At 39.7% G+C, this 24,199-nt stretch overlaps 1 long non-coding RNA gene across 1 annotated transcript; it reads left to right on the top strand.

The window, feature by feature from the left end:
• The first annotated feature begins 5,166 nt into the window (after positions 1-5,166).
• LOC110803288 (uncharacterized) lies at positions 5,167-8,017 on the top strand. The gene is made up of 5 exons (XR_008922011.1): positions 5,167-5,662; positions 5,739-5,798; positions 5,909-6,007; positions 6,667-6,730; positions 7,732-8,017. It is a non-coding gene; the product is annotated as an uncharacterized lncRNA (long non-coding RNA).
• The last annotated feature ends 16,182 nt before the right edge of the window (positions 8,018-24,199 follow it).

Here is a 24,199-nt window from a genome sequence, read left to right as displayed (position 1 = left end):
TAGTAAGTTGAAACCTTATACCCATATACAGGGGTTGATCAGTATTAAAGAAAAGATTGGAGTTAATTGGAATGAGTCTTGTTTGATGCCTTTGTGTTCACTTACTCAATTCCAAGATAAAAACAGTTGTAAATAAATGTGAGTTGCATGCCTTATGTGATTGTTGAGTCATAACAGGGTGTCAATTTGTAAATCATGTAAAGTGAAACTGAGTAGCAATAGCTTTAGACTGTGCACGTCTAAAGTGACGGACAAACAGGAGTTGGGGTTCATGGTGGTAGCCCATGGCCTTTCATTCGGACCGGATTGATCACCGCGTCCTATTTTTAGTCAAACGTTCCTCGATATCGCAGGTCACCGAGGTTACGGAGTCGCGCCCGTACCTCGTCTTCCTTAGTGAAGACTTCTAGCTAGAAAACTCGGTCCTTAGGTTAGTCCTTAGTGAAGACTTCTAGCTAGAAAACCCGTACCTCGTCTACAGTTAGTTTTATGTTTTCCGCTGCAAAATTCTGAATAAGCCGTTACGTTTTCACACGGGCGATAATGCCTTGATAATTCTCTACGTTTTATATTTAAAAGTTATTTTAGAAAAGAGAGAATTGTCGGGGTGTTACAAAGTGGTATCTAGAAGCTAAGGTTTTACGTTAATAAATTTTAGGCGCCTAACTATCTAGTTATTTAAAATAAATTTCTTACAATCGAGCTCCTACATACTATAGTGTTCAAAAATTGGTATTTTTTTTTCGGGGGCCGATTTCCTTTTATCTTGTTTGAAAGAACATAATATTTCTTATTTAAGTTCGAAATCAAATTATTATTAAAGTTAAAGTGATACTTTCGACATTTATATTTTTCTTATTATTTATTATTCAAAAAAAAAAAAAAAACAAAAAAAAATGAGTACGTTTTTTTTTAAAGAAGTTCAATTTTTTTTTTAGTTGTTTCAAGAGTTAGAATTCGTTATTAGAAAATATAAATCTTTTTCGAATTAATAACTTTACTTTCTAATTTATTCGCTACGCATTTCCTTAATTTATTTTACTTTATTTATTTTATATTTTTATTCATGTTATTATTCTATGTTATAATTTTCTTATATTATCGTCATTTTACTTTGTTAATTAAATTATTTCAATGCTTTAGTTTATGAGAGATGGGTAGTATAAGAAGGGCATATAAGATAGAATTATATGTGCATTAGTAGCTAGTCAATGATAAGAAGTTGATTGTTATGAACGTGCGTGTACTAATTGTTTAAGTGTTACATTTAAATGTGCATAAAGAATTGTTTGCTTCCACCAAACTTATTGCGTTATTGAACTTTGTTTATGATTTGGTTGGAAAATCGTTAGTGAGACATGGAATTGTTTATTTCAGGAATAAAATATTTCTTTCCAAGTACACCAACATAGGATCATTCGAGAAACTTGATATAGAAACCCCTGATATTTACGTGAAGAAAATTGTGTTTGGATGCGAATATCATGCTAAAGTTCTAGGGCAACCTATCTTAATGAGAAAGGATACGATAGCAGCCACTATTATTAATTGCTTACCTAACAAATTTCCATACCTAGAACTCAAGGAAAAGTTTAAAGACATGCATTCTGATAATGGAACTCCAAACTTGGCTAAGTATGAGACTTGGGATGGTAGATGGAAATATGATTCAGAAATTCTAACCACCATTATTGAGGCGGCAGAAAGTGGGTTTAGAGACGGTAAAATCGTAGGGAGTCATGTTGGAGATGCAGTTACAGAAGAACCTATGGGAGTAAGTGTAAATAATGACCTAGAGGAAAATGATGTAGCTGTGGAGAATGAGAATGTAGGTGTTGAGGCAGAGAATCCTAACCTAGTGGCCCATGAGCCAACCATTGAAATTTCTAGTGATTCAGATGCAAAGCTCGAAAGTGAACAGGAGGTGGCAAATGAGCCTAATCAAGATGAAAATATGGAAGAAGATGAAGACCCTGGGGAAGAGTTTGATGATCTTGAGATCTAAATTTCACTCCGCAAGTTTCAGGAGCAATGGATAGGCAAGAGGCCACAAATATTTTGAAGTCATAAATAGTTAATTAGCTCTTTTATGTTTTAAAGAATAAGTAGCAAAGCTACAACAGTTTAAAGTTAAAGTTTATTGAAGTTTGAAATGTTCTTTATTATTTTCAAGGATGTAATAAACCTTTATAGAGTTAGCAATAGAAGTTAAAGTATTCATTTCCAGTTTGAGAATTCCATTATTCGCCAACAATAGTTTATGTTTGTGTCGTAGAACCTTTATGTTAATTTGAGGACAAGTGCGTTATTATGGTTTAGAAATTGTTATTAACATTCTTTTGAGGAATAGAGTTAGATTATTGATAATCCAAATGATCAAGAGTTTATTTTGGGCACGCGAATGGGAATATTATTACTTATTTGTTGTGATTGAACTTTCATTCATTGGTTTTCAAATTGTATGTCCTTGATGGGGATATTTTCTTGAATGAGTGACGATGATTGCTTTATTATTGGTGTACATTCTCGAATAAGTGTTTGTTGATGCGATCTCTATGATCAAATCTAAATTTCTTTCGTAGAGGGGACATATGAGTTATGTATCGTAGAGTAATTAATTTTAGGTCGCACACTAGAATGTCAAGCAATAGTGAGTTAGTTGCTGCTATTCGCCTTTTGGCGGGGAGACTGGCTGTAGAGAGAACTGAGCATCCTGATTCTACTGGGGACATGTTTGAGAGACTAACCAAAGTTAAGCCACCATACTTTAAGGGGAAAGCTGATCCTACCTTTTTAGAGAACTAGGTTAGAGAGTTTGAGAAACTGTTTGGGGATGTGAACTGTCTTGAGAACATGAGAGTGGGTCAAGTTGTACTATACTTGGAAGATGAAGCTGATTTGTGGTGGAGAGAAAATGGGGTTAGACTTAGCATTGTTGAGAGATTCAATTGGGATTCATTTGTTACTGCCTTAAGAAAACTCCTTTTATGAGAAAGCAAAAGGCACAAGAATTCATAAACCTTAGGATGGAATTGACTAAGTTTGTACAAGGCTAAGATAGACGTACTGTGAAATTCAGAAAGTAAATGTAAGGAACCATATTGGAAGATTGACCTCGTATAGATGTTTTGGGTAGTCCAAGAACCTTTGGTTATTTCTGTAATGCGAGTGAGGAAATTGATGAATAGGGAGCGTGAACTATTTTTCTGTAGTGTGTGAGAGGTGAATAAAGAACTTGGAGTCAAAATAGAAGATGTTGCCATTGTGAGTGGATTCATTGATGTGTTTCCGAGTGAAATTGCAAGTATGTTACCTGTTGGAGCCTTTGAGTCCACTATAAACTTAGTTCCTGGAACGACACCTATAACTAAAGCACCATATAGAATGACACCTCTCGAAATGAGCAAATTAAGACACAATTGCAAGAGTTGTTTCGTTAAGGGGTATATTAGGCCTAGTGCATCACCGTGGGGAGCTCCTGCGTTGTTTGTTAAGGAGAAAGATAAGAGTATCGAATTATGCATTGATTTTAGGAAATTAATCACCATCAAGAACATGTATCCTTTGCATAGGAGAGATGAAATATTGGATCAATTGAATTGGGCGAGTGTGTTCTCGAAGATTGATTTGTGTTCGAAGTATCACCAATTAAGGATAACTGATAAGGGCCTAAGACCTCATTAGGACTCGTTATTGTCATTATGGGTTTATAATAATGTCTTTTGGGTTAAACAATGCACCTGCCATAATTATGGATGTGATGAATAAGATTTTCCACGAATTCCGAATTAAGTTCGTTATTATATTGATGATATCCTGATTTACTCAAGGAATGAGAAAGAGCATGACAAACACTTGGGGATTATATTGGAGACGCTTAGAAAGAATTTATTTTATATGAATTAAGTATACGGATCTTGAAGTCATGTGTGTATAAGTAACATCGACGGAAAAGTGAAGACTAAATTGATTGAAAACTACGTTACTTAAGGGAATAAAATTAAGAGAAGATTCGAGTGGTCCAGGATCGTTAGAAATCATTTGTTGTCTTGAAAAGATGGGAATGTATGAATTGGTGGAAGTGCTAAGAGTTAAGACCAAGAGTTATGACATAAGGAGGTTTGGTAAAAAGGAAAAGTTGACCAGAAAGAGTCTCTGTAGATCCTGCTAAGATTCAAGATGTGAGTGAGTGACCTACTCCAAAGAACGTGTCCGATATTGGAAGTTCTCTAAGCCTAGACGACTATTATAGGAAGTTGTGAAAGAGTTTTCGAAGTAAGCAAAACCAATGACCAACTTGTTGAAAAAGGAATCGAAATTCAAGTGAAGTGAGAAATGGAGGAAGCTTTCTAGATTTAGTGGTTGTCGCGTCAATTGAAACCTTATAAGGCTAACTACCAAACCCATGACTTAGAGTTAGCTGTTATGGTGTTATCTATGAATATTTGGAGGCATTACCTTTATAGGGCAGCATGTAAGATCCTTACCGAGAACAAAAGTCTGAAATTTTGGCAATAAGGTCCAGTTGAATCTTGGGGGACAACATTGAAAGTGAATATTGCCTTCCACCCTGCAACCAATAGACAGATTGAGATTACTAACGGAATTTATGTTGAAAACCTGTGTTATTGACTTTAAGGGTAATTGGGAAAACCACCTAGGGTCTATTGAATTTCTTGCAACAATAGTTACTATGCAAGCTTTAAGATGGCACCTGTTGAGGAATTGTGTGGAAAAAAAAAAAGTGTAGAAATCCCACTTGCTACGATTTTAGTGGAAATATAGCTTTAGGGGCATGATTCGTTGAAGTAGAAATATCCAAAGTCATTCCCTGAGATGAGTTACGAGGGCGTAACTCGTTTTCTTTAAAGGGGGTAGAATGCGATAGAAATTCGCGCTTTTTACCTATTTTTATGGTATTTTTATGCATTTTATGCTTATTTTTAGCAACTTATACATGTTGATGAAAGTAAATAGATTCTCCGCATAAGAAAATGTGTTCTTGAATATTACAAGTAACTTTTAGTTGGCAAAAGAGTGCACAAGAGTGGCACAGAGTATTTCTCGAGTAAGAATAAGTTGAAAACCTTTGAAAAATGGGTGAATTTTCGTGTCAAGTTTCGGGACGAAACTTCTTTTAAGAGGGGTAGATTGTAATCCCCCGTAATTTTATAAAATTTATTAATATATTTAACATATAGTTAATTATATTTAAATAGAATTTACGAATTTTAGAAATTAAAATGTAATTAATGAATATTTATTTATACGTTTTAAATATTTCAACGATTTATGAAATCAAAAATAATTTAGAATTTTATGTTGAAAAGAATTTGAATTACGAAAACACATTTGAACTTGGAAATCAATCCTAATCGATTTTGGACTAAAACGAACTCAATTCTAATCCTAGCCCATATTAATAAAGCCCAAAACAAATAACCCATAATCCTTCACCCTTGTTCAATCCCATGTGAAACACTCCCTCAACTTCACGTGATATAGAAAAAAAAAAAAAAAATCTCAAACTCTCCTTCCCTTTTCACGATCCTCCTCCCTGCTCCTCTCTTTGCTCAGCCACCACCAGCAGCGCACCACCACCACCTGCTCGCGGACTCGTGGTTGTTCTTGCCGCGCCGCCTTGCTCTCACCGTCGTCGCCGGTAACTCCCCTCTCCCCTTTGTTTCTTCTTTCGAAATTCTTGTCCTTCTCCTCCTCATCTGTTTCGGTTCTCACAGCTGCCACCATTGTTTCCTGCCGGCGACCAAGCCACCACCCGACACCGGTCTCCATCGTCGGTAAGACTCTCTCTCCTCCCCGTGTTTCTTTCTCTTTTTCGTCCCCCCCTGGCCTCCTCTGTTTTGTTTCGTGCTTGCTTCCCTCTCACTCGTTTTCATTGTTGCGGCAGCCACACTCAACCACCGTGCGCCGCTGTGCCCCACCTCGCCGCCCACTCGCTGCCGCGCCTGCCCTAACGCCGGCCATCCACCCTTTTGTCTCTTTTTTGGTTGATTTTCTTAAACCCTAAGTTAATTAAATGTTTTAATTATGTTGATTAATTCTAATTATGTTCTTGAATTAAATTTATAATCTTTATGGTTTGAATATGATTTTCAGATTTGGTGTTGATATTATAAACTAATTATTTTCAGTTTTGGTTGATTAAAATATAAATTAGGGTTTAATCATGTTTTATTAATTCGAATTATGTTTTCTTGAATGAAAGTTATAGTTTTTATGATTTAAATTATAGATTTCAGATTATACGAATTATATAATAAAGTTACTAATTTTCAGATTATATTATATTGGTTAAATTAGTGCCTTTAAGTAGTAAAATGTGACTTTTGAGGTTTTAATGGCTTTAAATCATAATAGAACAATTATATATTATTAAAGTTATTATTTTTATGATTTTAAAGATGTTGAATATATTTTGAGCAAGTTTTTAATTATTTTAGATTGCTGGAAATTTAAAAAGGGAAGTTTATTGGAGTTTAAGATTTGGGATCCTTAATATAATTATTATTATTATGCTTGGAGGTTAATTAGTTAAGTTTCTATATTGGAGAATGTTCTAAATACGTTTGGGATGTGTTTAGAGTACGTTAGTGTTGCTGTAAATTGTTAGAGAATTGATTGGAGAATTTTATTGGTTGTTGTTAGGTGGAGAATTCTCCGTAGGCGACTTTTGAATTATTAAAGTGGTCTCGCTGTTTGTTTACACAAGGTACGTACATACATGTGTGCTTGGAATGTGTGCTAATTGTTGAAACCATGTTGAATTGTTGATGAACTTGGTTATGTTAATGTTGTTGATGAACTTAGTCAGGTTGAAATTGCATGTTTGATACTGTTGGATGAACATATTAAACTTATATTGCATTTTGAGGATTATAACATGTTAGTATGGAAGATTGATGCAAACATGTTTGATTGGGAACACTAGATTACTTAGTATATAATTCAGATCAGTTGATTGTTGTTCCCTTTTAGCTTTTCACTACTTTATGAGGGCGGAGGACCTTATTTAGTAAGTTGAAACCTTATACCCATATACAGGGGTTGATCAGTATTAAAGAAAAGATTGGAGTTAATTGGAATGAGTCTTGTTTGATGCCTTTGTGTTCACTTACTCAATTCCAAGATAAAAACAGTTGTAAATAAATGTGAGTTGCATGCCTTATGTGATTGTTGAGTCATAACAGGGTGTCAATTTGTAAATCATGTAAAGTGAAACTGAGTAGCAATAGCTTTAGACTGTGCACGTCTAAAGTGACGGACAAACAGGAGTTGGGGTTCATGGTGGTAGCCCATGGCCTTTCATTCGGACCGGATTGATCACCGCGTCCTATTTTTAGTCAAACGTTCCTCGATATCGCAGGTCACCGAGGTTACGGAGTCGCGCCCGTACCTCGTCTTCCTTAGTGAAGACTTCTAGCTAGAAAACTCGGTCCATTGCCTATTTAAATTAAAATAATATTATTGTTATAAAAGTCTAGCCCAGTCTAGCCTAGTCTAGTTAAGTATGGTTGTCAGATTATCATGCTTTGTCTGCCCTTATGTATGTTCATTAGTGTCATGTTAGGATTGATCGTTTAATAGTATCATGTTAGGATTATTATTGTTTTAGTATGTAGTACTCAGCTTTGCTGATTACGTGCTTTGTTTGTGTGTGATGATCATGGCTATGCCTTATTGATCCTGTGATGACCCATCTTTGGTGAGCAGTCTCTAAGGATCAATAAGCGTTGCCCATCTACAGGTTTGAAGATGATGCATCATTGGGATCGGGATTAGAGAGCTTGTAGTTCATTTGATTTTCTAAGTTGGATTTGGTTTGTTTAAGTGGACTCTAAAACTTATTGAATTAGTAACATTAACTTTGTTTTTCGTTGATTGGTTTTTGGGATTTATTCTGAAAATGATTATTTATAAACCTACAGTTAGTTTTATGTTTTCCGCTGCAAAATTCTGAATAAGCCGTTACGTTTTCACACGGGCGATAATGCCTTGATAATTCTCTACGTTTTATATTTAAAAGTTATTTTAGAAAAGAGAGAATTGTCGGGGTGTTACACGAGGCCTGCTTGACGAAGGCCCAACACAAAGTCGGGCCATCGTCCAGCAAAGCCACATGCATCACACACAACCAAGCCTCGCCAGGCCCAGCAAGGCCTTGGAGCGCGCGGAGCAATCAAGTGGGCTGCGACATTGGGCTGCGAGCGAGTGCAGACTCGCGTGGGCCGTAAGGCTTGCGCGGGTGGTGCTCGTGCTCGTGTACGGTTGTGTGCAATAAAAATCCTAAGGCTATTAGAATTTTTTCTACGATTAAATCCTAATCCTAGTAGATAGATTTATTTAATAAGAGTCTTAACAGGATTCTAATTAAACTAAATTGGTATCTAATAGGATTATAATTCCTTTCCATAAACTCTATAAATAGATGCCTAGGGTCACATATTTACATCGAGAATTGAAGTATTCAAAGGTAAGATTTTCAAGAAAAATCAGTCACTCTCTTGCCCCATAATAGCCGAATTTCATACTACCTTAAGGGCGATTCTAGTTGGTCAAGCTTAAGGCGGATCCGGACGTGTTGTGGACTATCTACGGAGGGACGACACTTGGAGTCCTAAAGACTTGTTCTTGTTCGGTTCGGGCGTAGCTAGGGAGGTGTAGACACCTACTTTTGTCCCCACTCCCGAAAGGGAAGGTTCGATGATGAGAACGTAAATCTCCACTTGACAACGCATCTCCTATAAAATAACGAATCTCAATTCCCCTTTTCATTTCACCCGAAACCTGCTATTTATAGAAACCTGCCATCTATGGAAACTTGCTAAAAATAGTAACTGTCGTAATGGGTAGTTCTTAAAAATGGCAAGTCATAAAAGATAGAAACCTGTCAGAATTAGGTGTTTCACTCCAACATAAATCCTAAATGAGATAGAAATTGCGAGAGGATCCTGTTCCTAATACGATTCGAAAATAAGAGTTACGTATTAATTAAAATTCTAACGAGCCTAGAGTTCGTAACGGGCCCAGATGCATTCCATCATAAAATTAATACGCACTAAAAGACTCAGTCTCATACACTCCGGATTCTAAGAGTCCGAATCTGACAAAGAAATGGCCCAGACCCTATTTTCAACGCCTGGCTCTGGGCGCCGAAATCTTCGGCGCCCAGCCCTGGGCGCTGAAAATACCTGGGACGTGTTCTTTCCTAATTCCTCGTGGATTAGAGTTCTACGATTCTATCTTTCCACGAACTCTTTTCTATAAATAGGGCCCAAGTTCCACATGAAACAACACACAATTTATATTCTGAGTATTGACTCCAACCCCTAAGCCTAAGCCTCACGCTGCGAAATTGATCCCGCGTTCTGTCGCAATCGATCCAAAAATCGAACAGAACGTATCCTGTCCCGTAACTTGAGATTCGTTAAATAAGGAGAAATAGCAAAGTCAAAGTGGTTAGTTTTCTGAGAACCGTGACGCACCTCTCAAGGGTGCGTCGTAATGTGTCCCTTTTCCATGACTTAATTGCTTTGCTCGCCCTTTTATAAACTGTTTAACTAATCAAATCTGATTGTTCTATCACGCCTAATAAAGATAATATGTTGGGAAATTGGATTATCATGCTAGGTCCCTTAAAACAATCTAAATCAGATAATCGCGCTCGATCTAGTATTATATGTTGCATATTATTAAAATCAACTCAGATTAGTTTAATAGTTAACACATGTCCCTTCAATTATTTATGCTGAGCTAGTAAGGATATCCTGCCTCTGGAGTTATCGACGAGCGAGTACTCCTCTCGGTAGTTACAGTCCCCCGAACCCTCAATCTCTACCTTGCGGGTGTATGTTGAGAGATCCCCACACCAGGGATCACAAGGGAACCTACGGCCGTCGTGGTCAAACATAATTGCACTCCCTTTATATCACGATAACCGGGTTTTGTCAGTTTTTCTCATTGTCGTTAAAAACTGAATGACGACTCCTATATTACTAGTCAATTGGGTGTAAACTCACAGGAAATCCAATTACACTTGATTTGACACAAAGAAACGTCACACCCACGAGGGACGAGGTCACGCATTAGCCTCGTGCTTTTTCGACCCCCTCACAGTGGCGACTCCACTGGGGATAGTGAAGGAAATACTCGTGCTTGTAGGTAATCAAAATAGCCGAAGGGTGAAACGATCCTACCCCGCGTTTATTTCCCCATCAAGTTGGGACGACCTGAAAATCAGCATATTAATGTGAACGGGCAGAACCGCATAACGAATCTTGGCTCCCTCAGGGAGTTAGGACTAAGGATACCCATCGCCGACCAGGGGGTGCATACGCTTCGAATGTTGTCCACTCGGCACTTTCGCTAGTAGTACACCCGTCCTAAACCCAATCGCTCGCCCATTAGGTCCCTCTCATTGGTGCATGCCCCCTTGGCTTACATCGTGATTGGCCTCTTGGGCGAAATTCGTCTGTTGAAGGCACTACCTCGACCGGGGCATGTGTTGGATCTGCGATATAAGCGGTACCAAGCCAGGCACAAATACTACCCATAGAAGCCTATCATAAACTACATGACATATTATTATTGCCTCATAATGTAATGTTAGTTATGTGTAGCGAAATATGTGATTGTGTGTGACAAACAATGTTAGAAAACCAACGACCTTAAAAATTGCCCAAACATTCATAAACCAATTGGCCAAAGAGTTATACCGAAATACGTGTTCCGCAAACCCGAACGATCGCCACAAAAATAAGCGACGCTCGGGATGGCCTATAACGAATCCCACAAATGCTGCACAACGCGTAAAGGACGTTATAAGGCAAGCATGCAAAATTAAAGTCGCAAAAACAAAAGTAGACGTAAACAGAAAACGAGAACCAGCCAGGGACGCATTTTCAACGCCCCTGGCTGGGCGCCATAATTTCTCACGCCCTACGCTGGGCGCTGAAGTTGATGCCTGGCCTTTTGGTCAGGCGCAGCAGCCTCGGTGCCTCCGCTTCCCCAACCCCGATTCGCACCCTCAAACATGTCCATCGAAGAATTGCGAGACCAGATGGCCCAAATGACCCAACTCATGGGCCAACTGAAAATGGAAAACGAAGCCTTAGCAGCCGCACAAGCCAAAAATGACCTCGATAACGAGAAGAGGATTGAAAAAATGGTCCTACAGCAAATCATGGGGAGCAAGTACTTCTCCCTCGATCTTGAACCCTTTCCTGGCAAACTACCAGAAAAGTTTAGTTCATCTGACTTACCAAAGTTTAAAGCCACGAACAATCCCCGTGATCATCTATTGAGCTTTGTGAATGCCATGAACTTGAAAGGCGTGGACAAGTCCATGTATTTACCTGCCTTTCCTTTGTCCTTGGAACCTGTGCCGCTCAAATGGTACTACCACCAGGACCCTAAGCTCTTCCCCACTTGGGAAGACTTTGTCAATGTCTTCATCAAGCAATACTCGTCGAACATGGATTTTCAAGTCACCATGCGCGAGCTGGAAGTTCTCTTCCAAAAAAAAAATGAAGGTTTCACAACCTACTTTGCTAGATGGTGGGACCAGGAGGCCCAGCTAATCAATAGGCCTCCCGAAACAGAATTGGTCCAAAAATTCATTGACAACCTGGACCCGGCTTACAGACAACACCTTAGGTACCTGGGACTTGACACTTTCAAAAGAGTTTATGATGTGGGAATAAAGATTGAGAATGACCTCGCAAAAACAATACAAAGTAAACCCGCATACAAAAGAAACGCTTACAACAGGGGAAACACATCCCAAGCCCAAGAAGGTCATGCCGTAGAGGAGACTCCCGCCCGAAGAAACCCTGGAAGATGGGTCCGAGACCGAAAGTTTGCCCCACTCGGGTCGACTTTGGTACAAGCCTTTGAAAGACTAACCAATCAAGGAAAGTTGAGGCCTATAGGCCCCACCCGTGACCCTCCTGTCAAGAACAAATATTGGGTCGAAGGTACTTACTGCAAATTCCATCAAGGAAATGGGCATGACACTGAAAACTGCTGGAATCTAAAACATACGATCCAGGACATGATAGAGGATGAAGTGATACCGCTCCCTAACGTTGGCAAACCCAACAACAACAAAATCCCACTCGGCTCTTGTCACGTCTCTCTCGACCAACCAGAAAATGAGAACTTCGACCCTACGGTGTATATTACACCTCAAGGTGCACCACTCGCTGTGGTCCCTATGGATCAAATCGAGAGAGAAGTGTGCGGTGTGTGGGATGATGATGCTGAAGATATCTACCTGTCTCAAGTCTCGGGCCAGGACCTCTTTACTGAAACTTGGCCCGGGTATGCTCTCATTGACACCACCCCTCAGGAACCCGAAGTCGACAATCTCACCCGATCCGGAAGGATATATCAATCGGATATTCGCCCACCTCCTATGGACGATATCCCTGTCAGACAAACTCCTGAGAATGGACGGCACACCACCGTCGCGGAAGTCATTGAAAATCCTCTCTTGAAGCAGCTAAAAAGAACCAAGGCCGAGATTACCATCTGGGACCTCATGTGTACTTCAAAGGAACATCGCGAAAAGCTTATCCGCTCACTTGACCTCATCTCGGTGCCTACAGATATCACACCTTACTCATTGGTTAGCCACGTCACGAGAGATGCTGGAGAAAAGGACATAGTTTTCACTGACAAAGACTTGCCCAAGAAGGGGGGTGCTCATAATAAAGCCCTCTATCTAGTGGTTGGATGCAAAGGACAAAACATCCCCCTAGCGCTCGTAGATCGTTAACGTTTGCCCATTGCAAACGGCCCATTGCTTGGGGCTAGGAAACGATGACTTCCAAACCTCCACGCAAGAGGTACGAGCCTATGATAACTCTCGAAGGCCTGTGTTGGGAAAAATCAACCTTACCATACATACCGGGCCTGTGGCAAGCACCACGGAGTTTCAAATAATCGACATCAAGCCCACTTTCAACCTCCTCTTGGGGCGACCTTGGCTCCATGACTTAGGAGGTGTGGCTTCTACCTTGCACCAAATGGTTAAACTTAACCATAACGGGGTAATACTGGAAATCCGCGACCCTCCCATCGACGTCAATTGTACTATGGTTGGAACGGCCGAAACTGCAGACGACCTTTATGGGTTTCAAATGGATGAAGCAATCCAGTTCATCGAAGATTATGATCCAGCATTCCTAGACCCGCACGCATCCCGAGTCGTCCCTAGAATGCTGTTAGCTCAAGGTTATTTCCCAGGAACCCCATTGGGCATAAGGAAGAAGGAATGCACATTCCATCCTTTACCCAACAAATCTACTCCCTTTGGCTTAGGCTATGAACCAACGGAGGAAGATATTGCTGACCGCCTGTCTGGGCTACGCCTCAACAAGGCCAAACAAACCACCCTCCTTCCCCCATATCAAAGGACCCTTAACGGGATGTTCGTTCGGGAAGGAGAAGAACACCCATGCTGTGATTTCCCTGAACCCTTCGTTCAGGATGGCTTGCTAAAACCCGGATTTGAAATTTTCCATGACTGCCACACCTTGGATGAGGCACCCCACCTCACCAAGACCAAAACTGCTGAAATATTGGACAACCAGGCTCTATGGACATTGTTTAACGAATCGAGGCCTATGGAGGACGAGACTGTAATGACTACCCTAGCTTTACAAGATGAAGATTTCGATCCAACCCGGTTAATCTCTCCTGCATCAACACTAGAAGAGATCGAAAACGGATGGGTGAAGACATATCAGTGGGTCAACGCAAAAGGAATAGAATTCAAGATGAGTACCGGTGAAGGACCAAAGTTTTACGAGACTAAACCCAAGGCTTGAGCCATATAGAGCACCATAGTAAAAAGCGCCTAGTAGTTCTTTAGATTGGTAGAAAAAATAAAGGCTTTAGATGGTCCTAAGACCCCTTAGAATATAGGTTAATTTTATTTCAGTGTGTTTTCCTTACTTTCCAAATTAATAAAGGCGTAATATTCCTCCTAAAAACTTTATTTCTAACACTAAAAGAGCACCAAACGTACTTGCAAAGAGGCGGCCCACTCTAGGCCCAATAAACAAGGCCCACTCGGTCTTGAATCGTGACATCGAAATTCATCAAACCCCAAAAGAGAACCACATTATCATATTACCAAAACATAAGGGTCTAACCCATGCAACCCAAAGAAAGCAAAAGAAACCATACAAATGTTGCTCAAAAAAAAAAACTCATAAAAATAAACGCCGCCCCCGGCATCAACACGCACCTCAGCCCACTCAAAAGCCTACGCAAAGATCTTCATATCATCCACACACTAACCCAATTCTCAAAACCGTTTCGAGTCACGAATAGGAAAAATTAATCCGGACAAAAAAGTGTCTCACGTTAACAGTCAAAAAGTCTCCGAAATAGCCTCAAAAATGATTTTAATACGAGTAAAAAAGCAAAGCACAAAACAAAGAGAAAAGAAATAAGTGCAAGAACATGTGAAGCAAAGCGTCAAAAAACGACCGCCCATAAATCACTTTCAGCGCCCAGGGCTGGGCGCCAAAATCTTTGACGCCCCAGCCTGGGCGTTGAAACTCTCTGCCTGCCTAACTTTTTTCCAGAAAGTGTTCGTCATTTTATCCGCACATAACGGAAAAATAACGAACACTTGGGGGGTACAGCACATATCTAGATATGCGTACCAAAAAATAGTCGTACAAAAAATACATGGAATTTCATTTTTATACACGGCTTACAACAGCAGACGAAAATAATGATGATACTTCACTCATTTGACCGAGTAAATAATATGTTTCCACCTCAGGGCAAATCTATTAAGATCCGGCATCCTAGAATTTATTCTAGCTAGAACTACGCGCGACCTGATTCTAACAAAGATACGTAGGCAATCCTGTTAGGTTATGATACATATGATATTACATAAATCATGCGGAAACAACCATTAACCCAGGAATACATATTATTTACACATAATCATATAGCATAATTTAGATGCATACTCTTTGTTGCGTGCCCTCCCTAGCTGCGCCTGAACCGAGCAAGAACAAGTCTTTAGGACTCCAAGTGTCGTCCCTCCGTAGATAGTCCACAGCACGTCCGGATCCGCCTTAAGATTGACCAACTAGAATCGCCCTTAAGGTACTAGAATTTTCGGCACTTTTGAGCAAGATGTGTGACTGAATTTTTCTCTCAAAAACTCACTTTGAATACTTTAAAACTCGTTATAAATTGTGAACCCAGGCCACATATTTATAGGGGTATGGAAAGGGAATTGGAATCCTATTAGGATACGAATTAATTAAACTTAGAATCCTATTAGAACTCTAATTAATTAATTTATCAAATAGAATTAGGAATTTAATCATTAACCGAACTCTGCACGTTTTAGGAATCGTGCATGAACACAAACACTTACGCACACACACACGGCAGCCACGATGGGCCGCCCATGCGCGTGCGTGCGAGCAGCAGCCCACGCAGCGAGGCCTACGCGAGCTACAAGCCCACGCAAGCACCTGCGCGCGCTGCGTGCGCTGTGCGCGCTTGCCACGGCCTGCTGGGCCTGGCCTTGCGCTGAGCCTGGCGTGGCCTTGGCTGTTCGTGTGGCGCATTTGGCTTGCTGGGCGATGGCCTGGCTTCGTGCTGGGCCCTCGTCCGGCAGGCCTCGTCCGATGCTTATTCGTACGATACGCTTCCGATTAAATTTCCGATTCCGGAATTCATTTCCGATACGAACAATATTTAACATTTCCGATTCCGGAATTAATTTCCGTTTCGAACAAATATTTAATATTTCCGTTTCCGGAATTATTTTCCGATTCCGATAATATTTCCGATTCTGACAATATTTCCGTTTCCGGCAATATTTCCGATTCTGGCAATATTTCCATTTCCGATAATATTTTCCGATACGTACCATGTTTCCGTTTCCGGCAACATCTACGACTTGGATAATATTTATATTTCCGATACGATCCATATTTCCGTTTCCGGCAATATCATCGTTTCCGGAGTATTCATTTCTTGCCTGTGACGATCTCAGCTCCCACTGAAACCAAGATCCGTCGATTCCGAATATCCATAGATGGAGTATCTAATGCCATTAAATACTTGATCCGTTTACGTACTATTTGTGTGACCCTACGGGTTCAGTCAAGAGTAAGCTGTGGATTAATATCATTAATTCCACTTGAACTGAAGCGGCCTCTAGCTAGGCATTCAGCTCACTTGATCTCACTGAATTATTAACTTGTTAATTAATACTGAACCGCATTTATTAGACTTATCATAGAATGCATACTTGGACCAAGGGCATTATTTCCTTCAGTCTCCCACTTGTCCTTAGGGACAAGTGTGCATTTCCTAATTCCTTTGTCGCTCGATGCTTGCTCTTGAACATAAGGTAAGAGTTGTCATCCTTATTATGTCCAGAGGTGTTTCTCGGTTTCAGAGTTCAACTGATCAAATAAACAGATAATCATAGCCTATGATTCATCCGAGCACGGCCATGCATTTCACAGTTTCTAGCTCTCCGAGTGGCCTTGTACAACTTTTAAGCATCTCATCCCGATTTATGGGAGGACAATCCCAATCTTGCGATCTTGAGATTAGACTTCGTTTGATAGGTGGTTACCTGAGCGTTGCCTTTATAGCCTCCTTTTACGGTGCGACGGTTGGTCAACGTCAAAGCAACCAGTTCTCAAACAAGTAATTTCAAATCACTCAGGTATTGAGGATTTAGTGTCTAATAATTTAATGAAATTTACTTATGACAGATTTTCATCTCTTACAGTAAAGTTTCATAGGTCTTGTCCGATACTAATCTTCCCAAAGTAAGTATCTATGCAAATGATTATGACATTTCCATGTCCACATAGTTCAAGAAACAGAACTACTAGTCATCTTGCATTCTAATCGTCTAACGTTTTCTATGCGTCCAATTTTATAGAAAACTCCGATTAGGGACCATTTTCAACCTTTGACATTCAAGTTCACTTGATAGACATTTCTTAGTCACAGGACTGGTCCTGACAGTCTATCTTGAATATATTGTCAAATTGAAGGGACTCATCATTTAATAAACCACAAATTAAATGGAAAAATGAATTCTTTTCATTTATTGTGAATGATTAACCAATAATGTTTTACAAAGATTTAAACTCTAAAACTTTAAAACATTAAACAGAGACATCAAAGCCATTCTCCAATATGCTTGATTCCCATAGCTGCAGTGTGCGAGTTGTGCTTTGCTTGCGGCAGAGGTTTAGTTAGTGGATCTGATATGTTGTCATCAGTTCCAATTTTGCTTATCTCGACTTCTTTTCTTTCAACGAACTCTCGTAGAAGGTGAAATCTACGAAGTACATGCTTGACTCTCTGGTGGTGTCTAGGCTCTTTTGCCTGTGCAATAGCTCCGTTATTGTCACAATAGAGGGCTATTGGTCCTTTAATGGAGGGGACTACACCAAGTTCACCTATGAACTTCCTTAGCCATATAGCTTCCTTTGCTGCTTCATGTGCAGCAATGTACTCCGCTTCAGTTGTAGAATCCGCAATGGTGCTTTGCTTAGCACTTTTCCAGCTTACTGCTCCTCCGTTGAGGCAGAAGACAAACCCAGACTGTGATCTGAAATCATCTTTGTCGGTTTGGAAACTTGCGTCCGTATAGCCTTTAACAATTAATTCATCATCTCCACCATAGACCAGGAAGTCATCTTTGTGCCTTTTCAGGTACTTCAGAATATTCTTGGCAGCAGTCCAATGCGCCTCTCCTGGGTCTGACTGGTATCTGCTCGTAGCACTGAGTGCGTACGCAACATCCGGGCGTGTACATATCATAGCATACATTATTGAACCAATCAATGATGCATATGGAATCCCATTCATTCGTCTACGCTCATCAAGTGTTTTTGGGCACTGAGTCTTGCTTAGAGTCATTCCATGAGACATGGGTAGGTAGCCTCGCTTGGAGTCCGCCATCTTGAACCTATCAAGCACCTTATTGATATAAGTGCTTTGACTAAGTCCAATCATCCTTTTAGATCTATCTCTGTAAATCTTGATGCCCAATATGTACTGTGCTTCTCCTAGATCCTTCATCGAAAAACATTTCCCAAGCCAAATCTTGACAGAGTTCAACATAGGAATGTCATTTCCGATAAGTAATATGTCGTCGACATATAATACTAGGAAAGCAATTTTGCTCCCACTGACCTTCTTGTATACACAAGATTCGTCTGCGTTCTTGATGAAACCAAAGTCACTGACTGCTTCATCAAAACGTATATTCCAGCTCCTGGATGCCTGCTTCAATCCGTAGATTGATTTCTTTAGCTTGCATACCTTTTTAGCATTCTTTGGATCCTCAAAACCTTCAGGCTGTGTCATAAACACAGTTTCTGTTAAAACGCCGTTTAAGAAAGCAGTTTTGACATCCATCTGCCATATTTCGTAATCGTAATATGCAGCGATTGCTAACATTATCCGAATAGACTTTAGCATTGCAACTGGTGAAAAAGTTTCATCGTAATCCACACCGTGGACTTCCCTGTAACCTTTTGCAACCAATCTAGCTTTGAAAACTTCAAGTTTCCCATCCTTGTCCTTTTTCAGTTTGAAAACCCATTTGCTTCCAATGGCTTGGTAGCCATCTGGCAAATCGACCAAATCCCATACTTGGTTTTCAGACATGGAGTCCAATTCAGATTGCATGGCTTCTTGCCATTGCTTGGAGCTAGGGCTCGTCATAGCTTGTTTGTAAGTCGCAGGTTCATCACTTTCAAGTAATAGAACGTCATAGCTCTCGTTCGTCAAAATACCTAAGTACCTTTCCGGTTGAGATCTATATCTTTGCGATCTACGCGGGGTAACATTTCTAGATTGACCATGATTCTCACCAGATTCTTCTAAAGATCTCTGAGTTTCATCCTGAATGTCATCTTGAGCATTCTCTAGAGTTTGTTGTTCGACTCGAATTTCTTCGAGGTCTACTTTTCTCCCACTTGTCATTTTGGAAATGTGATCTTTCTCCAAAAAGACACCATCTCGAGCAACAAACACCTTGTTCTCAGATGTATTGTAGAAGTAATACCCCTTTGTTTCCTTTGGATAGCCCACAAGGATACATTTCTCAGATTTTGGATGAAGTTTGTCTGAAATTAATCGTTTGACGTATACTTCACATCCCCAAATCTTAAGAAAAGACACATTTGAAGGCTTTCCAAACCATAATTCGTATGGAGTCTTTTCGACAGCTTTAGACGGAGCTCTATTTATAGTGAGTGCAGCTGTATTTAGTGCATGTCCCCAAAATTCTAATGGAAGTTCGGCCTGACCCATCATTGACCTGACCATGTCTAGCAAGGTTCTGTTCCTCCGTTCCGACACACCGTTCCATTGTGGTGTTCCAGGAGGAGTCAATTCTGATAGAATTCCACATTCTTTCAGATGGTCATCAAATTCATAGCTCAGATATTCACCGCCTCTATCAGACCGCAGTGCCTTAATCTTCTTGCCTAATTGATTCTCTACTTCACTCTGAAATTCCTTGAATTTGTCAAAGGATTCAGACTTATGCTTCATTAGGTAGACATAACCATACCTACTGAAGTCATCAGTGAAAGTGATAAAGTAGCTGAAACCACCTCTAGCATTTGTACTCATTGGTCCACATACATCTGTATGGATTAAACCCAATAGTTCATTTGCTCTTTCTCCAACTTTAGAGAAAGGTTGCTTTGTCATTTTGCCAAGTAAACATGATTCGCATTTACCATAATCCTCTAAGTCAAATGGTTCTAGAATTCCTTCCTTTTGAAGTCTTTCTAAGCGTTTTAAGTTTATATGGCCTAATCGACAATGCCACAGATAGGTGAGATCTGAATCATCCTTTTTGGCCTTTTTGGTATTTATGTTATATACTTGTTTGTCGCGATCTAATAAATAAAGTCCATTGACTAATCTAGCAGATCCATAAAACATCTCTTTAAAATAAAACGAACAACTATTGTCTTTTATTAAAAAGGAAAATCCCTTAGCATCTAAGCAAGAAACTGAAATGATGTTTTTAGTAAGACTTGGAACATGGAAACATTCTTCCAGTTCCAAAACTAGCCCGGAGGGCAACGACAAATAGTAAGTTCCTACAGCTAATGCAGCAATCCGTGCTCCATTTCCCACTCGTAGGTCGACTTCACCCTTGCTTAACTTTCTACTTCTTCTTAGTCCCTATGGATTGGAACATAAGTGTGAGCCACAACCTGTATCTAATACCCAAGAAGTTGAATTAGCAAGTATACAGTCTATAACGAAAATACCTGAAGATGGAACGACTGTTCCGTTCTTCTGATCTTCCTTTAGCTTCAAGCAATCTCTCTTCCAATGCCCCTTCTTCTTGCAGTAGAAGAATTCGGATTCAGAAGTGGGTTGACTGACCTTCCTCTTTACAGATTTGGCGCCAGTTTGCTTAGTTGGGCTGGCCTTGTTGCCACCTTTCTTAGCATTCCTCTTCTTTCCAGATTTCTTGAACTTGCCCCCACGCACCATAAGCACATCCTGCTTATCACTTTTGAGCGTCTTTTCAGCGGTCTTCAGCATACCGTGAAGCTCAGTGAGCGTTTTGTCCAGACTATTCATACTGTAGTTCAGTTTGAACTGATCATACCCGCTATGAAGAGAATGGAGGATGGTGTCTATAGCCATTTCCTGAGAAAATTGCTGATCCAGCCGACTCATATTCTCAATGAGTCCAATCATTTTGAGAACATGTGGACTTACGGGCTCGCCTTTCTTAAGCTTGGTCTCAAGAATTTGCCTATGAGTCTCGAATCTTTCGACTCGAGCCAGATCTTGGAATATGTTCTTCAACTCACTGATGATTGTGAAAGCATCTGAGTTGATGAACGTTTTCTGCAGATCCGCACTCATGGTGGCGAGCATTAGACATTTCACATCCTTGTTGGCATCAATCCAACGATTGAGGGCTGCCTGAGTGACCCCGTCGCCTGCAGCTTCGGGCATCGCCTCATCTAGGACATACTCCTTTTCTTCCTGCATAAGAACTATTTGCAAGTTCCTTTGCCAGTCAAGGAAGTTTTTCCCGTTCAACTTCTCCTTTTCGAGAATTGATCGAATGTTGAATGAATTGTTGTTTGCCATATTAAAAACTACAATTGAAAAGAATAAACAAATAAATAACCATTCACAGTTTCTCTTAATAAACTTAAATTCTAGCATACATGCATAATTCAATGTTTATTAAGAATTTTATTCAAGTTATGTGTTCCGGCAGGTGTGAATAAAATGATTCCAAGATCCTAAAATCATTGAAGAACTAAGCACAGTTTGTCGACTTAATCCTAGAACATCTTAGGTAAGCAAAAGCCTTTTGCTAATAGTCTAGAAACTATTCTTGGTTGATAGGTACGTCTAAGAACTTATTAGGTAAACCTATCGATTTTGCCACGACATAAAAGGACTCCTTACTTATATCGTTGAGTTTCACCAAAACTAACATGTACTCACAATTGTTTGTGTACCTTGCCCCTTTAGGACCAATAAGTAACACCTCGCTGAGCGAAAACTATTACTAGATTGATGTAAAGGATATCCAAGCAAGTGTATATTTTGGCATGGCACCTTTTAACTCAATTTTTAAGTTTGGAACTTAAGGCTCTTACTATGTTGGTTAGATTTTAAGTGAACTAAAATCCTTAATCATGCAACATAATCAAGCTTTTGATCTCATGCATTTTAAGACATATTTAAAAGCAATAAATAACTTAAAACATGCATAAGATAAATGTGATCTAGTATGGCCCGACTTCATCTTGAAGCTTTAACTTCAAAGTCCGTCTTGAAAATCTCCGTGGGAGGCACCATTTTCTTCAAATAGGATAAGCTATAACTAATTACAACTATTTGATGGTTCGCAGACCATATTTGAATTGAAAAATAACTTTGGTACTTTAGACCAATTACATTCAAATTAATGGTACGCAGACCATATTTTCTATCCTATTTGGGCCATACTAGTCACTTCATAACCTGCAAAACAGTACATATACAATATATACCATTCACCCATTCATTATCATGAATGGCCCACATAGCTGGTTAGTAAAACACATTATGCATCACGTAAACATTTGCAGCAATTAATCAAGGGCACCAATAATCTACCAATTATTCAGTCCTTATTAATTCTAATCAAGTTGTTTTAACCTTAAGGATTTGTAGACCTAATCAAGAGTTTATGACTAAAAAGCGCTCCCACTTAAACCAATAAATTCATATGCTTTACTAATTTTAAACATAAAAATGTATTTCTAGTCTAACCGGAAACATACAAATTTAATTAAAATTTAAAGCTCATATAAATTTATAATTGAATCCAAAAAGTTTAATTTAATTTCAGTCGTTATTTAAATTAATTCATGATTTTAATTTTAGTAAAATAATTAGAATAAATAAAATTTATTATAATTACAATATTCAAAATTAAAATCCAAGAAAATAATTTAAATTATTAATTTTAAAATTAATTACGTGAACTGAAATTTTCAAATTAAACATTCAAAACGATCTAATCGTAACGCAAACACCCTACGCATTGCACGCCCATGGGCCGCACGCACACAGCCATTGCTGGCCATGTGCGCGCAGCCCATGCGCTCGTCGCATAGCTGCTGCATCTCCCATCGCAAGCCATCGCGCGCTGTGGTGCTCGCTGCGCGCGCGCCAGCGCTCATCGCACGCGAGCCATCACTCGCAGTGCGCGCTCGCCAGCGCTCGCTGCGCGCGCTCCATAGCTCGCTGTGCGCGCGAGCCATTGCTCGCTGTGCGCGCGAGCCATTGCTCGCTGTGCGCGCGAGCCTTCGCTCGTTGTGCGCGCGAGCCATCGCTCGCTGTGCGCGCGAGCAACGCTGGGCGCAGCGCTCGTGGCACGCGAGCTTGCGCTCGCTGCGCGCGAGGCTGCGCGCTCTTGCGCGAGGCAGTGCGCGTTGTGGCGCAGCTCGCTTGCTGCCCACACGCGACTGCCTTGGCTTGCCTTTCGCCGATGCCCATTTGTTCATAGCTCGTGGCCCACGACACAAGGCAGGGCTGCTGCCTTGTGCTCGTGCACCATGCCTTGCTCATTGCATTGGTGCCGCACGGGCGACGAGCTCCCTTGCTCGTCGTCGCATGCCCGCACTATACAACACCCCTTAAGGGTAACACGAAGCGTCCATTGCTTTGTGCGTGCAAGTTATATGAACGAATCGCATAAAAATTTAAAATTTATATTTAAAATTAATGACAAATTAATAAATAATATTAATTTCATAATTTTAGGGCGAAAAATCGAAAATTTATTATTCAATTGATTTCCGATTGTTATGGATTCAAGTCTAGGTCATAAAAATTTAAAATTTATCATAAATTTACAATTTTTATGGTGGTTTTTAATCATAGGTTTCTAATTAAATTATAATTAATTATGAAAATCAAATTAATTCTAAATTATTCTAATTTTCAACAAATTAATCATAATTACAAATTAGATTGCATAATTAACAAGGCTAGGCATTCAAACTTGTTAAACATATACAGTAGGTCAATCAAAAATTCAAGATTTATCAACAAGAATCGCAAATATTTAATTTAACATCTTAAATTTACGAAATTTTGCATTCGAAAAACTAAAACCTTCGAAAAGTCATAGTTAGGCTTCGAATTTGAGAATTCTGGGTTCGGCAGAAAAATAAAATTTTTGTCAAAATTTTAGAATGCCTTTTACATGCGGAATTGACACAAAAATCACTCGATTTGGATGAGTAACGAAGAAACTGCCGAAAAACTGCGTACGTATAATCAAATAAACGCAATTTGCAATTAATTAACAATTACGAAAATTAATCACCCCTTTTAATTCTTACAAATTTGTAATATTTAACCATGTTCATGCAAATTAGATTATGAAAATAATGAGGGGCTCGTGATACCACTGTTAGGTTATGATAGTCCACAGCACGTCCGGATCCGCCTTAAGATTGACCAACTAGAATCGCCCTTAAGGTACTAGAATTTTCGGCACTTTTGAGCAAGATGTGTGACTGAATTTTTCTCTCAAAAACTCACTTTGAATACTTTAAAACTCGTTATAAATTGTGAACCCAGGCCACATATTTATAGGGGTATGGAAAGG

Source organism: Spinacia oleracea, chromosome 5 (assembly GCF_020520425.1).
Source record: "Spinacia oleracea cultivar Varoflay chromosome 5, BTI_SOV_V1, whole genome shotgun sequence".
Lineage (NCBI taxonomy): Eukaryota > Viridiplantae > Streptophyta > Magnoliopsida > Caryophyllales > Amaranthaceae > Spinacia > Spinacia oleracea.
This window is presented reverse-complemented; position numbering and strand designations above follow the sequence as displayed.